The sequence below is a fragment of the Chenopodium album genome, chromosome 4 (assembly GCF_948465745.1).
Source record: "Chenopodium album chromosome 4, dcCheAlbu1.1, whole genome shotgun sequence".
In the NCBI taxonomy this organism is placed as follows: Eukaryota; Viridiplantae; Streptophyta; class Magnoliopsida; order Caryophyllales; family Amaranthaceae; genus Chenopodium; species Chenopodium album.
The window spans coordinates 35,658,085-35,675,929 of record NC_137837.1 but is presented as its reverse complement, the minus strand read 5'-3'; positions in this window follow the sequence as shown (position 1 = coordinate 35,675,929).

The window sequence follows — 17,845 nt, the reverse complement described above, 5'->3', positions numbered from 1 at the left end:
GGAAATTTTGCCATAGGGAACTGGGTGTATGACAATCCAATCTTGGAAAACTTGCCAGTGATGACAATCCGAACTTAGAAAAAATTGCCAAAAAGAGAAGGAGCACGACAATCCACGCTTGGAAACTTTGCTAGAGATGACAATCTAATCTTGGAAAAATTGTTGTTGAAGAAGATGCACGACAATCCATTTTTGGAAATATTGTCAGTTGGGGATGACAATCCAATTTTGGAAAAATTTTCGTTTAAGTGCTTGCTTTTAAAACTGATTGTAATGAGCCAGTGTTTTAGGCGCTTAAGCTAAGTGAGACGATCTTTCGTCAGGTCGATCACTTAGACTGTAATCAAACCGACTACTTAATCATGTCAAATTGCTTATAGGGGCTAAATGGCGTACCAAGGAACTCGAAATTGCTGTAAGAAGTCGAAATCACCTTTCTAAGAGGCTTCGAGCTCTGTCGCTGCTGAAATATTTCTGGCGCCAGGAATTGGAGTAGGGTCCTTGTAGAAACCTAAAAATGTCTCCCCAAAACCAAACCCGATGATGAACAACCTTTCACCGCCACTATTGGTCGGGTTCAGTATTTAATCCCGAGAGTGCTTAAAAAATCGTATTTGATTGAATTCATATTTTTGAAAAGTCCATGGATTAGTCTTGATGTTTGGTAAAAGCATAGTTTTAATTTCAGCCCAAATTCATTATTTAATTTTAGCCCAAATCTTTTTATTTATTGTTTTATTATTTATTTTTGGCCCAAACCTTTTATTTATTTTATTTAATTATTTTCTTATTTTAGCCCAAATAATAATAAATCAGAAAAAGGCCCGAAGTTATCAATCCGCACTTAAAAATGTTGAACGAAATTAGGGTTAAAAATGTATTTAGACGGAAAAACGGGCTAGGAATTCCCGCGCCACGGCAGGTACCCACCGTGTCATGGGAATCATTCCCGTCTGACGGTGGGATTTCCCATGACACGGGAAATCTTCCGTGATACGGGAATTTACGGTCTTTTCCGCGGAAATCCTTAACGCGTTTTCTTCCCCGTTTACTGAAAATTTCCCGCGTCACACTAAAAATGCACCGTGTCACGAGAATGTTTCCCGTCTGACAGTGGGACTTACCGTGTCAAGGTACAGTTTTCCGTGTCGCAGGATACTTTTGTAGGGTTTTTATTATTTTAGGGTTCCGTGTGCTCCCTCAGCACATTTTCTCTATAAATACTCCTTCATTTCTGATGTACGGGGCATCAATTAATTCTCTAGTTGATTTTTCTCTCTTCTATGCTCTAGCCTAAACACTAGCCTACCCTTTTTATTTCAAAATTCCTTCTTCAAGTGCTCCAAGGAGTCCATACTTTACTCGTGGTTCCGTCCTTAAGCCAAGGCGTGAAAGGTAGAACTGTTTGAGGGTTAGGCCCCAAATCAACTCTACTTTATTTAATTTAATTTAATTGTTGTTTTATTATTATTTCCTTGAAGTTACTAACTCGTTTATTATTTTGTAGTTGCAAACAAACAGAATCAAAGTAAGAATTATGTTCCTTTTATTTCTATTATTTTTCTAACGATTTTATATTGTTGGAATTATGGTTGAATTGCTTCCAATATTGATGTTTATTCTATTATTATTTTTTATCACCATATTGCATGTTTAAAGGGAATATGTAATTGAAAATCACGCCTAATAAGATAATTTGGACAACCGGTTTAGGATCCTTTTTAATCTTATTGTTTAATCAAGTGATCACGATATTTTAGAATTATGTGTTGCATTAATATTCAACCAATTTAGCATAATAATAGTTTGGAGCAAATTGAATCTTTGTTTGTATGCCTTTGAGATCGGAGGAATCACTTTTCACTATAAGAATCGAGTAGAGGCCAATACGGACGAATGTGACTCCATGACTCACTTTGTACCATCATCCCCGATCCTCCTTTCGTGTTTCCGAACCATATGGAGTTAGTAATATCATGGAATATGAATGGGGTGTAACCTTCACGGGTCAATCGTTGTTGCCTTCGTTGTCCCTTTATTCGTGGTTGCCTTTTATGATCCGTGAACGGTTTACAAGTTCATTAAAAACTTGTTGGCGGCTCCCTACTTTATTTGTCCCTAATCGTATTATGTCAATTCCCACTTCCTATGAGTTCCAAGCATATTCACCACATGCTTTAACGTTGGCGCACTTCGAGCGACGCCTACAATTTGGCGACTCCACTGGGGAGGATTCTTGGTTATTTATCGATTTGAGTGATCGGTATTTAATCAAGATGAGTGGATGAGACTTGAAAGATTCTTGAAAAAATATTCATGTGATTAATTTGGCATTTTTGCATCTGCATAGACGTTTTAACGTCGCATTCAGGTCTGTCCCGTAAGAAAAATTGAATAACCTTGTTGCGCACGAAGGAAAACAGGGCACCAGTCAGATCTTCTGACTGCCGTGCCACGGCAAAATCTGCCGTGTCACGGTACAGTGCACCGTCTGAAGGTGCACAGTACCATGGCACGGGAATTTTTGCCGTGTCACGACAGTCCTAAAATCTGTCCGGTGGCTTATTTTCTCTTCTCACAGTCAACTTCCTTCGATTTTTCTGAAAAAACGTATGTGTTCTACATGCGTCTTAGCCCCGGGGGATTTAAGCTCTATCAACCCAAAAACGCTCATGGCAATAAGGGTTCATCCAAGTTATTAAATCCACCCAAACCATGGAGTCGAGTTCGATTTCATCACGAACTCGCGGAGCCGCCCGTTGGCATACACCCTAAAGGGAGGCTGCCTTGCTAACGCCTCCAAACTCTTAACCATGGTACCCTTTTCACACCCAAAGCTTGACCAATAGTTGAACATAGATCTTGCCTCTAGGTTGCGAACTTTTTTGTACATCATCGTGCCTAAATGCTACATGGTTGTTTGGTGCTAACCCTCATGTGTTTACTCTTTTGTTTAACCCATGACCGAGGGTTTTTTATTCTCACATAATAATTAGTACGGACCTAAAATCGATTAAAATCTGGAAAATCACAAAATTGACCTGGAATTGCGCATCATGTCACGGCATGTTCTGCCGCGCCACGGTGAACAGTGTCGTGACACGGGGCTTTCTACCGTCTGACGGTAGACTGCACCGTGTCACGACAGTCAGCACCGTGACACGGTGCCCAGGAAAGGTGTCATGTCAGTCTTTTTTCGATTTTTGTGCGTACGTATGTGGTTGCTGTGTCCAATTTGGTGTCATGTCTAGCTATACGGTCAAAACACGCGTCCATAACCTCACTTAATCACTCACATATCGTGTTCACACACTTTTTCCCTTAGTCGTGCACTACTTTTTGACCGAATTTTAGGATAGTCTTGTTTTTTGTGTCGTTTTTTTTCGGAGTAAGTCGGATAGTATCCTCCCATATTTTTTTTTAAAATAAACAAATAGAATTTCAAAAATATAGTTTTTTTTTTCAAAAAAATTCATTTTACCGGATGGGTTAAGGTTAAGTTTGGTCATTAAAGGTGTGTTTGTTTCGGTGTAACATCACTTGGTCAAGAAGCAGGGGTAGATTGTTACGGTTCGAGTCAATACCTCAACAACCTCTTATACCAAAGAGGCGTACATGGAAACCACCACAATCGTCTCCACAAGATCCATCTCCAGTCTACTTTCAACCAATGGCTACTAAAGAAGACATTGAGAACATCAACAAGACAATTGAAATGTTGTCTAACATGATGCAAACACTCACCACTAGAGTCAGCACGGTAGAGCAAGACAATCAAAACAATGTCACTACCGCTGCAATGGACAAGATTAAGGAACAGATGAGCAAGATTTCTGAAGAATTCACTTATGTGGAACAGCCTGTCACCTCTTCGTCCATAAGGGAAAAGCTTCCTGAGAAGTTTTCCACTGCTGGCATTCCCAAATTCAAGCCTACTGATAATCCGCTTTTCCATTTGAAGGCTTTTTCTGCAACCATGTCTCTTAAGGGAGTAGATGTGACACTCTTCCCTACAGTGTTCCCTCTTTCCTTGGAGCATGCCTGTCAACAGTGGTTCTACTCTTTGGAATCCAAACATGTCGAAACCTGAGAGGATGTTACTGAAAGCTTTATGAATCGTTATAAGTGTAACATTTAAGCCAAGACTTCTGAACGTGAACTCTCCATTCTCAAACAGAAAGAGAATGAAGGCTTCACCACTTACTTAAGCAGGTGGAGGGAAACAGCCGCGCTCTTGGTGGATCCCCCCATGGAAAAAGAGATGGTTCGCTTGTTCATTGCCAATCTGACTCATAAGTACAAGCAACACTTGAAGTTTCTGCCTCTGAGTACCTTTGAAGCTGTATACGATATTGGGATCAATATCGAGGATGAACTGATGAAGACTGCTGGTAACAACAATAACAACAGCACTTGGAAAAACAAGAAGAACGACACTCCTTCTTCTTTATCTTCCAAGCCCAATAACGCTACCAACAATATCAATATCAATGATGTGCTAGCCCTTAATGCTTCTCCTCAAAGATTCCAAAGGCAAAGGAGGGTTTACACGCCTTTGGGAATGACTTATGATGTTGCTTATGACCGTTTGCATGGTCAAGGACTGATTATGCCAATTGGACCATTTCCAGAACCTCGACCAGAGAATAGGACCGCTAGCTATGACCCCAATGCTTATTGCAAGTTTCATCAAGGCAAGGGTCATAATACTGAGAAGTGTTGGAGGTTGAAGGATGCAATCCAAGACCTAATTGATGCTAATCAACTTCCTGTCCCTCCAGGGGGCAAGAAGCCTAACATTCAAACGGGTCCTCTTTTTGATTCTTTGGCTATCATGGGAGATGAAGCCTCCTTTGATCCGTAAATACTCATTCAACATGTGAATGAGCCTCTGCCGGAAGTTGTATTTGTCTCGAGTTCTGAAGAAGTAAATGGAATTTGGGATAGTGATAATGAAGACGTCTATCTCAAGGATATAGCTTGTTCATCTCTTGGTACAAGTGAAGATGTTTGGGGGGACTTTGAGGTTAAGGTCCTCACCAGAAGTGGACGGTTGCAACAACCTAGTCCACCTCCACCTCCACCACAATCACATCCGATAATTGATCCCATCGACCCTGTGAATAGCGATGTGGTCAAACAATTTCAAAAGACCAAGGTGGAGATGAATGTATGGAAGCTTTTGGCAACCTCCCACGAGCATCGAAAGGCTGTAATGAATGCTCTGGTGAAAATAGGAGTTGATGATGATATGACTCCTCAAGGACTGGTCAACTTTCTCACTACTGAATTGCCAAGTACTAGCAATCTGATTTCGTTTTCTGACAAGGATCTGCCCCCGGAAGAGGATCAACATAATAAGGCCTTACACCTCACTGTGGTGTGTAGCCAGATGAACGTTCCTATGAGCCTGGTTGATAATGTCTCTGCAATCAATGTGTGCCCACTCCATACTGCAAAGAAGTTGGGCAAAAAGAATGAAGAACTAACTCCCTCCACTCAAGGGATTCGCGCTTATTATAATACTCGCCGTCAAGCCATGGGTACTATCATACTGAACATAACTACTGGGGCCATTGAACGTCGCACTAATTTTCAGGTGGTAGACATTAAGGCCTCATTCAATCTATTGTTAGGATGCCCTTGGCTTCATGAGCTAAAGGTGATTCCATCAACGCTGCACCAAAAAGTGAAAGCCATAGTTGGAGGGGTTCCAATTACCATTGATACCTCTCCTATGCGCATTCAAGTTATTGACACTCCTATCGTCCATGTCGAACATGACGAAGAAGACGAAGATCTTTGGGGGTTTTCACTCGATGATGTTCTCGTAATTGAAGAAGAGGAAAAGTGCCATCTCGACTTCGATCCCTATTCAAACACCAATATTAATGCCATTCTGAAGAAGTAAGGGCATTTCCCCGGAATGACCCTCGGACTCAAAAAGAAAATGGCTGAATTTTGGGACCATCCTGGTGCACTCAAGAAGGATACTTTTGGCTTGGGATTCAAGTCGACAAAAGAAGATGTGAGACAAGCCCTCTTGAAGATGAAGGCTCGCAACAACGCTCAAATCATGAAGACGGAAATGGCCATGGATCTATATCCATTAACCCTTAATGGACAGTACATTAAAGAAGGGGAAGACTTCCCATGCTATGAATTCCCTGAGCCATTCCTCCACAATGGGAAGCGTGAACCAGGATTTGAGATGTTCCTCGATTGTGACTTTGTTGATGAAGACGAAGAGCTCTTCGCAACTGAGAAACCAGCTAGCCCAAACTCTGATGATCTAGGCATCAACTTGCTTTTTGGAATGGAAAAGAATGAGTCTAAGCCCGCCTGCAACGATAACTCCGAGCTCGTTCAAGCTGTTATAGCAAACAAGGATTTTGACCCCTCCGAGTTAATCGTCCAAGCTGATAATATTTCAAGGGGATGGCGCAAGACATTGAGGATCACTACGCCAAGTGGAGAGAAGTTGGAAATAACCGTTGGCGAAGGTCCTATGTTTGATGAGTCTGAGTCGTCTGGGTCCGAGTCTGAGTCTGAGTCTAAGTCTGTCGATGAGTCCTTAGAGTCTGAGGCCGACCCTCTTTCTGCTATAGAGTTCAATCCTGAATCTCTTGTTGAGTTCTTTCTTTCAAGTCCAAATAATTCCGGTGAGGTCGCAGCTGACCTTGCCCCTCTTGATGTATTAGCCAATGAATTCAATAAAATGAGTACTTTTGCTTACGATGCGTGTCATTCCCCTAATCCTGATAAATATTGCTTTGCTAATGATAAAAATGACAAAGAAATAATAAAAGCAATGGAAGAACACGAAAATAAAACAGCAGTTATCGAAGATACAGAAACAGTTAACATTTCCAATGATACGACTGTTAAAGAAGTAAAAATTGGATTAACACTAAGTCAAGATGAACGCAAAGAGCTAATTAACTTGCTTAGTGAATTTGTTGATGTATTTGCTTGGTCATACCAAGATATGCCAGGAATTGACAGGGATATAGCTCAGCATACGATACCACTCATTCCAGGTATGAAGTCTGTCAAGCAAAAGCTGCGCCGTATGAAACCGGATGTGGCTCTCAAAATTAAAGAAGAAATCAGAAAGTAGTTGGCCGCAGGTTTCATCAAAGTATCCAAGTATCCAGAATGGATAGCAAATGTGGTTCCAGTTCCAAAGAAGGATGGAAGGGTCATAATGTGTGTTGATTACAGGGACCTCAATAAAGCAAGCCCGAAAGATGGGTTCCCTCTACCTCACATTGACATTCTGGTCGATAACACAGCAAACCATGCACTCCTATCATTCATGGACGGTTACGCCGGATATAATCAAGTATTGATGGCTGAAGAAGATATGGAGAAAACCACATTCATCACACAATGGGGTACATATTGCTATACGGTAATGTCATTCGGGTTGAAAAACGCGGGTGCCACCTACCAAAGAGCAGCTACGGCATTGTTACATGACATGATGCACAAAGAGGTGTAGGTCTATGTCGATGATATGATCGTTAAGTCCAAAGATCGCCCAGGCCATATCATCACACTTCGCAAGTTCTTTAAAAGACTTCGCAAGTACAACATGAGATAAAATCCAGCAAAATGTGCATTCGGAGTCACGTCAGGCAAATTACTTGGATATGTGATCAGTTCTCGAGGGATTGAAATAGATCCTACAAAAGTAAAAGCGATCATGGCCATGCCACCGCCCAAGAATGAGAAAGAGATTCGAGGTTTCATTGGAAGGCTGCAGTATATAAGTAGGTTCATATCAAAGCTCACAGCGATATGTGAACCTATATTCAAAAGGCTAAAGAAAAATGTCCCTGTCACATGGGACGACGATTGCCAAAAAGCTTTCGACAAAATCAAAGAGTACCCGGCAAACCCACCCGTGCTAGTGCCAGCAATACCTGACTTTCCTCTTCGACTCTACCTTACAGTCACAAGAGAAACGATGGGGGCAATGCTAGCACAAGTGATTGAAAGCAAGGAGAATGCAATCTACTACTTGAGTAAGAAGCTTCAAGGATATGAGACACGATACACACCACTTGAAAAATTGTGTCTCGCACTTGTGTGGGCCGCACAGAAACTAAGACATTACATGCTCACTCATACAGTGCATGTCGTGTCCAAGATGGATCCTCTCAAATACATGTTCGAAAAAGCAACGCTCAATGGAAGATTATCAAGGTGGATAGTCAATCTTACTCAGTTTGACTTGAAATTTGTACCACAAAAAGCCATCAAAGGTTCTGCGGTTTTTGACTTCTTAGCAGACTTTCCGCTAGAAGAAGTTGAGAAAGAAGAAGATGAGTACGATTTCCCTGACGAAGATTTACTCATGACCGAAGATGATAGCTGGACGCTCTATTTCAATGGAGCTTCAAACCAAAAAGGATGTGATGTAGGAGTCTTGCTCGTATCACCCAATGAAGAGCACATCCCAATTTCCATGAAGCTCGACTTTGATGTCACCAACAATGTCGCAGAATATGAAGCATGTATTTTAGGGTTAGAAACAGCCGTCGCCTTGGGAATTAAGAAGCTCAGAATCTACGGTGATTCTTCACTAATCATTAACCAAATCTCCAAGAAATGGAAGGTGAGAAGTGAAAGTCTCGCTACGTATCAAGCTCATTTAGAAACTTTCACGGAGCAACTAGATGAAGTGGAATATACGTATTTGCCCAGAGAAGAAAACCAATTCGCTGATGCACTAGCTAAATTAGCATCAATGGTGCGAATTCCAACGGATACAATTAGAATGTCGTTGACCATAGAAAGAAGATATGAACTGACTTATGTTCACGCACTCGACGATGAACAAGAATCACAAGAATAAGATGAAGATCCATGGTATACAGATATCCTTAACTATGTGACAAGAGGAGAATACCCTCCCAATACTGATAAAAGGGCACGTCGTGCTTTGAGGCTCCTGGCCCACAGTATGTGCTCATTAGGGGAGAACTCCACAAGAGAACTGCAATGGGTATAAACCTCTTATGCATAGCCAAGAAAGAAGAACACAAAACCATGGAAAACCTTCATGCCGGTATATGTGGAACGCACATGAATGCAAAGATGTTAGTCCAAATGATTCAACGTCAAGGTTATTATTGGACTACTATGGAAAGAGATTGTCACGAATACGTCAAGAAATGTATGAAGTGTCAAGTTTACGCAAATTTACAGCATATTCCACCTTCTCTTCTCTACACATATACTTCTCCATGGCCTTTCTCCACTTGGGGCATCGAAATCATTGGAAAAATAACACCACCAGGACAAGGGGGGCATGAATTCATCCTCGTAGCGATCGACTATTTCACCAAATGGGTCGAAGCTGCTTCATATGCTAAGCTGACGGCGAAACACGTAGCTCAATTCTTTGAGAAAAATATCATATGCCGCTATGGGGTACCACATGAGACGATCAGCGATAATGGAACGCATTTCCAAGCCAAATGCGCAGAATTATTACAGAAATATCATATCAAGCATCACAGATCATCACCTTACATACCACAAACAAATGGTGCAGTCGAATCGGCCAACAAAAATGTGAAAACCATAATCGAAAAGATGACAGAAAATTACAAGGATTGGCCAAGTAAGCTACATTTCGCCATTTGGGGTTATCGAACCTCTGTTTGTACATCAACGGGGGCGACCCCTTTCTCTTTGGTTTATGGAGTTGAAGCTGTACAACCAATAAAACTCGAAATTCCTTCTCTTCGAATCGCATTGGAAAGCCAACTAGATGAAGTCGACTGGACTAGAGCAAGATATAATGAACTAGTCTTACTTGATGAAAAACGCTTGGCAGCTTAGCATCATGTCCAAACCTACCAACAGCATATGGCGCGACATTTTAATAAAAAATTCAAGACTAGGAACATCAAAGAGGGTGACCTGGTGCTTAAGGCACTTCGTAAAAATGTGTTAGATCCAAGAGGAAAATTCAGACCGAATTGTTCAGGCCCGTACATTGTTAAAGCCATCTTGTTTGGCGGAGCGGCACAATTGGTAGACATGGACGGTAACGGTTTCCACAATTTAACCAACTTGGATCAACTCAAGAAATTCTATGCCTAGTCGCATGGGTTCATGACCCAATAGAGCTACGTTTGGCCTGATTCCTTTTTTAAGGATACGTAGGCAACCCCTCAAGGGGGCCCGGCCACTTTAAAAAATAAAAATCCTCCCTCCGTCGATCAAGTATACGCGTTAGTTCAGCATTGCGTCACGACAAAAAAAAACAAAAAAAAAAAGGAGAATTTCTGCCGCGACACGGGAAATCCCACCGTGTCACGGTACAGTCCACCGTGACACGGTGGACCTGAGAAAAAAAAAATGTCGTGACACGGGAAGTTCCAACGTGTCACGGTAAATTTTCACCGTGGCACGGTGGAATTTCAGATTCCCGATTTTAGTCTTTACGAATTCGTTATTTAATCGATATTTTTTTTATTTTCATTCTTCCATTGCGTCCGACTCCTTGATTCGGATAAATAAATAAATAATAAAAAAAGTCATAGTAATTTTTTATTTAAGGCTAAAATAAATATGTTATTATTGAAATAAATGTAACTACAATTATTGGCATCATACGCCTTATTTTAAATAAAAAATTATAAATCATAAAAGCAAAGCAATACTGATCTAATCCCTCTTCACTTTAGGAACATCTTTCTCTTTTTCAATTAGGTCGGCCTTCACCATTAATGTGTCTTTTGTAGCCCGAACCGTCACACCCCTAGTCGAACATTCACCCCTTTCACCTTTCTTAAAATTCTTCGGTTGTTTCTCTCTATAGACCATCTTGTCTTTACCCTTCCCTTTCACATAATTTTTCCTTTTCGGAATTATAGGAGTCTTAAACTCAATCCCTTGTGTTCTTGGACCTAGACGATCTTTAGGAGGTGCTTTCTTATTTCCAAGACGACTCTTCACATCAGACTTGCGTGATCCGAATCGTTCCCTCCTACTTCTAGGGTTCAACCATGCCTTGTATGCACTAGATAAAGGAGGAGGAGCTTGGTCACTTGCAGAAATGATCAACAAAGGTCTTCTAATCCAATAGGTCTCGTACTTGTAAACGTTACTTTCATGCAACGATACTTCACGAGGACTATCGTTATAGCGTGGAACTACTTGTTCAAGTCCATCATGCCGCATCAGTCGAGAAGGACAATAAAAAGTCAGTTTAGAGATACTAGGAACACGACAATATGGAGTATCATTCGTACCAACCATCCTAGTAAGCCTCAACCAAGGCACCACCCAACGAATGGAAAATTCCCTCTTTGCAAAGAAATTTTTCCAGTCTTCATACGACATGTTCACAGAGTAATTCTTCTTCCTGCGGACTAGATCGTTAGGGCCATATTTTTCAACATCGTTGGGGGCTTCAAATAGTTCTAAACGCTCCATCAACCAAATCTGCAGAAAAAAGAAAAAAAAAAGTGCAGATTCCCGTGACACGGCAGATTTCACCATGTCACGGTAGAGAGCCACCGTGACACGGTGTCTGTTTCGTGTCACGGGAGCTACTCGGAGCGTATTTTTACCTGCAGCAGCACCAGAGAGCCCTTCCTGAAGGCTTTCCGGTCAGCTTTTGCTTCGTCGAGGCCACGAAATGTTTCTCCAAGGCACGTAGGCATAGGAGATCTCCCAGATTCGACATGTTCAAGCACAGACGCTAGACAAGCATGTCCTACCCTACTGTTTGCAAATAAAAGCTTGCTAAACATGCAAAAAATATATGCCCTTCTACGATATACATGATAAGACTCAGAGATAGGGCGATTGAAATATAAATTTGCAAGTTTTTCTAAGTCTCCTCATTACCACACACAATTCTATTTAAATCTGGATCTGTTAGATTCGGATGGCGTTCAAAATCTTGGTAATAATATTCACGCAAGGTAGGCATGGCAATAAGATTTCTAGCAGGAAATCCAAAGATTGCACCGAATTCCTCCGGCAGGGGACAGATTTCATCGTAATCAAATTTAAAACAATGTGTTTCTGAACTCCAATAGTCTAATGCTGCCCTAAGAAAATCATGTTCAATCGCCACATGCCTCAGGGCTAGTAAACCCCTGACATGAAACAATTCTAACTCTCTTTTGTCAGCATTGGTCAAAGAATAAGACCAGTCGCGCAATGTATTATCAAAATTCTGAGACATTATTATTGAAATATGAAATTCTAATTATTTTGTGTTTCGTAATTATGCATATCATGAATATACTGGTCCTATTTTATAGCAAAAGCGCTCGGAACTACTCAGAAATTATCTTTTAGTACGCGTAAACCACACCGTTGTAGAATATGCGCACCGTGACACGGGAAGTCCCACCGTGTCACGGGAATTTTTGCCGCGACACGGCAGTTTTTGCCGTGGCACGGTGTATAGTGCCGTGTCGCGGCACCCCACGCGTTTTCTTTTTTTATCTTTTCCCGTATCTATCCAAATTTTTTTGTAAGTATTTTATCTTCACCGTTTATTTTTTCAGTTTTCTGAGAGTTTCATTCCTAATAAAATTCTCAACTTCTTTTTTTTTTATTTATTATTATTTTTATTTTTATTTTTATTATTTTTATCATTTCTTTTTATTATTTATTTTTTTTTTATTTATTCATTACTTTAATATTTCATTTATTTTTATTTTCTCTTTATCATTTACTTTTTATTTATTTTTTCTTGTCTTTTTATTTCTTTTTCTTTTGGGGAAGGTCGGTACCCTCCACTTACTCCACTTACATTTTTGTCGCGTCATTTATAAATGCACGATCACACACAATGAGTCTCAAGCACATACTAATACACACTAATAAATGCATAAACTGTGAATAATGTACAAAATGAGTCATAATAAATAAACAGCGTCAAGTGTCATCACAGTATGTACAAATAAAGACCCTCGGTCAAAAGTCTGCAGAACCAGAATATGTATCATCTCCAGCCTGTGAATACGGGAACGGTGAGCCAAAGAGTCTTGCCATCATCCGAGTACGGGGAGTAGTGTCCCTACTAGTCCCTGTGACTCCAGCAGCAGTCAAACTCAAAGCAGGACTCGTCCAACTGGCAAACGGTGTAGACTGACTCAAAGACACGGGAATCGTCGGCGGAGGCATCGTCCCATACATTGGAACTGAGAACAAGCCCGACACCGGTGGAGGAATCCCAGAAGATGGAGCTGAAAATAAACCAGGATCCACGGGAGTCAAAACAGGCCTAAACTCAGGCTGTGAAGGCTGTGAAAACGATTGTCGCTGCCCCTGACCCTGGTCCTGAAAGCGCTGGGAAGACTGAGGAGCCTCCTGAAACGGCTGAGTAATCTGAGGCTCTCGCTGAGACTGAGAATGCCGATGAACCACAGGAGATCGTCTACCACGACCAAGCTCCTCCTCGTCGGAGCCTCTATGCCTCGAGCGCGAGCGGGACCTCCGTTGCTCCTAAAAGATACAAAATCAAAAGGCGTCAACATTGCAAATAAAACAAACGGTAGAAGTGGAAAAAATGAGCATACCTCCAGAACATCGCTAGAACTACTCTGACAACTCGCACCACGCCGAAGCTTGATGATGCAGTACTTTAGAGCGTCAACCAGCTTCATGAACCCCATCATATCCGAGCGGTTAGGCTGAGAACAAAACAAAGAAAAATCGGTAACAAGCGGTGTTAAAAGGATGAATAATGCATCAAAAACTTACCGGCTCAAAAACCTCGGGCAGAGACCCCTGCGCCTGTCTGTAACCCTCGGGCATGTCAGCAATCTGGTCCTCGGTAATACCAATCGGCCCTGGGTAGCGGACAGACTGAGGCGGAATCTCGATCCTCCCCACGGGGCGAACAGTCGTCTGAAAATACGATTGAATAATCAAGTTATTCGACTATTTAAACAGAGAGTAGTAGCAAAATCCTCAAAAGAAATCATACCTCAGGAAGGCGGGATGGAGGAGCCAGAGAGGGAAGCAAGTCCTGCCCGTAATCACCCTCCATGTGCACAAGCTCCTGCCAAGGAAAAGTGTAGCGCTCTCCCCTGTTTATCGACTCCCTAAGCAAGCGCGAGTCCAGCATCGACTCCGGTGGAGATGAGGGCACCACAAAGCGATCACCGCTATGCTGACGAACGACACGTTCCCCCAAATACCAGACAAAGCGTCCGGTACCAACCAAAATGGTGCGGTGCGCTGAAAGATGCAAGGCCTCGGGAAGATCAGTCATCCCGGCCCAAGGACGATACTGGACATCAATGGCAACCTGAAAACCATAAAAAGTTGGCATGAAACACCGGCAATTACGTCAGAGAGAAAATAATAGGCAAAAAACTAATTTTTACGCCAACAGAAGAGGTGCCTCGGTGTAGCAGCCCGCGCAGCGCAGAGATAGACTCCACCCGTGACTCTCCTCGATCACGCCAGCTAACCCCGACAGGGAAATCATGAACCGCTCCACGACACCGTCGAGAAACCAAGCCTGGGAAGTACTCGTAGAACCATAGCTGCAATGAAAAGTAATCTTTGAGCACAAGAGTCGAATAAATTAAAATAAAACAAGAAGAGGAAAAGGATCATCACCTCTACGACTCTCCACAGACCGTAGACAGTGATGGGAGACTCGTCGTTCAGCTGCCTACAGCCATGACGTAACGACAAGAGAAGGTCGGCGTATCTGAGGCTGGCCCAGCTAAAGGATCCTATCTCACTTTTGATCCTGACTAAAGAAGGGAGGTAGCAAAGGAGTGCGCGTGAACTCCTATTAGGAGAAAGAGTCATGGAGATTATAATCAGAATGAAGATCCGCACTCGCTGCTCAGCCGATGTCTCCTCCATGTCGAAGCCACGAGCTAGAACTGAAGCAAGCTCCGATTGCCCGCTCCTAGGACCACCTTGAGACACTGGTCGGGTCCTGATATGCTGAACGATCGGACCCAACAAATCGGCTGCCTCAGCCGCTCCCCAAGAAAGATCAGACATCTGAGCTACGGTCCGGTCAGTGAAGCGCAGCCCGCTAATCATGCTAAAGTCCAGAGGGGTCACTGTCATCTCCCCCCAAGCAAAATGAAAGGTGTTGGTAGTATCCCAAAAATACTCTAACAATGCGCGAACGACTGTCGCACCGCAACCCCGGGGGCTGCGAAACCCTACGACCGCCGAATAAAAATCCACTAAGCTAGCCGATTCCCATAAGGCGTTCGTAGCAGGATCCCTCGTAATAATCTGGTGAAGTCAAGGAATCAAATCTCCGGCTCCAGAACCGTGGTGGCGAAGCGTGCCGTCAACTATGCCGGAGAGTGGGAGATGAGAAATGTGGTTCTCACGATAGAAAACCAACTGGCATGGAGTCCACAGAGGAGGAACCCACCTACCTCTACTCGTAGAAGCCCGAGGCTCAGACTCTAAAACGTCGTCGTCCATACCCTCGGGAATAATGGGAGTGTCCTCCCGAAAAGCCTGACGCCGACCATGGGTGGAAAGATCGCGATCCCGTCGCCTAGGCATGCTATTATAAAAATAAAAATCTAAATGCTTAGCATCATTTCCTAAGACATTTGGTTCGAGTTGCATTTTAATAAAAAATCTAAATGCTTAGCATCACTTCCTAAGTTGTTTAATTATTTATCGCATTATACACCAATTTTTACCTCAAGGCTAAAAATTGGCAAAATAATGGAATTATTTATAGTATTTAGTTTCTCCATGACGAACTAATACTATGTTCTCCTAATTGCATGATATTATGTTCTCCATGACAATGTAGTACATACGCAATACAAAACATGTCTCAAAGTTGCACAAAAACAATAGATCGACGCATCATAGCATATTTTACAAAATCTACAACCAACATGTCATCAATTCAAGTGCAAAAGAAACAACGTGAACAACAAGGAACACCATTTACCACAAGTAGTACCAAAAATGGTGATTTTGCTCAATTCTTCACCAAATCATGCAATTTTTGTCTCAAATTTCTCACAAACACACATACATGCATATGCAAGTAAATTCATAGCAAGAATTTCAACATAAACCAAAAAATCAAAAAAATCCCCAAATTGATTTTTAAGGTTTTCTCATGAAATTACTCATTTGAAGCAAATTCGAGGAAAAATAAAGAGAAACTTACATAGATCCTTGTAGAGAATCGAAAATGAGGAAAGTAGCAAAAAATTAGAGCAGAATTGGTGAAGATTTGAGCTCCAAAATCTCAAAAAACCGCGAAGATCAGTGCAGCCGCCGTGACACGGTCAAGCTACGCCGCGACTCGGTGGAAGGATAACGTGTCACGAGGATTAAGTCCCGTGTCACGGTAATAACAAGGGTCACTGGAGCTCCGATGTGCATCAACAGCAGAAGGGCAGTAAGCGGGGACGAGCAGCAGCAAATTTCAGCGAAAAAAAATTAAAAAAAAAAAAGAAGAAGATGAAAACGCTGATGCGCCGTGACACGGGGGGGAATCTCCGTCTGACGGGGAACAGGTCCGAGCGACGGTGAAGCTCTGTCGCGGCTCGGTAGTTTGAGCTGAAGAAAAAAAAAAGGAAATGGAGAAAGGGGAGTGCGGAAATGGCAAAAATGGCAGAAGCAGCTTGAATTTAAAGCAAGAAAAAGCATCCCGTTACATCCCGTTTCCCGTGCAATGGTTTCCGTTACCATGTAACGGTAATATATTGCGTGGTGCACGTGGTTTGACTGGTCAAAGATGCCAGTTGACTGATTTTCAGCCAAATAATTTCCCGCGCCACGGGAATTTGCTCCGCGTGACGGGGACCCCCTGCCGCGTCACGGGAATTTGCTCCGCGTGACAGGGACCCGTGCCGTGTCACGGGAATTCATTTCGTGACACGGTGGCTTTGTGCCTGCCCTACATAGCTATTTGCGAATATTCCTGGCATTTTGACCAAAATTGCACGATTTTCCGCGCAAATTGGACAGTTAATTTTTCGGTAAAATTACGTGGAAAATTCTAACTGACGGTTGGAGGGTACCAAAATTACTATTTTGCCCCTAGAAGCATTAAAGTCATTTTGTCGATATTTTAAGCACCTAATATGGTCGGATAATCGACTTGAAGGTGTGAATCATCTGCGGCCCACGTTCAGGGATAATCGGACCATCATACACTTGCAAATTTCAGCGATTACAGTAGTCGTTGGCTTTCCTCAAGCATGGAAGGCGTTATCGGTGGATTTTTCTTAAAGTATAGAAAACCGCCAAGTCGGCTTTCCTCAAGCATGGAAAGCGTTATTGGTGGATTTTTCTTCAAGTATAGAAAACCGCCAAATTCCTTTGTCGGCTTTCCTCAAGCAGGGAAGGCATTATCGGTGGATTTCTTCAAGCATATAATGACACCAAATTCATACGTCGACTTTCCTCAGGCATGGAAAGTATTATCCGATAGGTTTCTTCAGGCTTAGAAAACTACCAAACTCTTCAGTCGGCTTTCCTCGGGCATGGAAAGTGTTTCAACAAATGTCACCCGGTGGATTCCTTCAAGCATAGGAAGCTGCCAAATTTGTTTGTCACCGATACACTGGTGCCAGATACGTATACTATCCTTTTACTCTTTTATCTGACGAATTAACATTTTTCTGCAGGTATCGGCGTATACAAAGTGATTTAGGATCGCAAAACGTCTTAAATCATTCTCCGTCCCTATCGACTACTTTGACTATCGTTTTTGAAACTGACGTTTCTACAAACTCAGTCAATGTGGAGGCTTCTGTAGACACCTAAAAATGTCTCCCCAAAACCAAACCCGATGATGAACAACCTTACACCGCCACTATTGGTCGGGTTCAGTATTTCA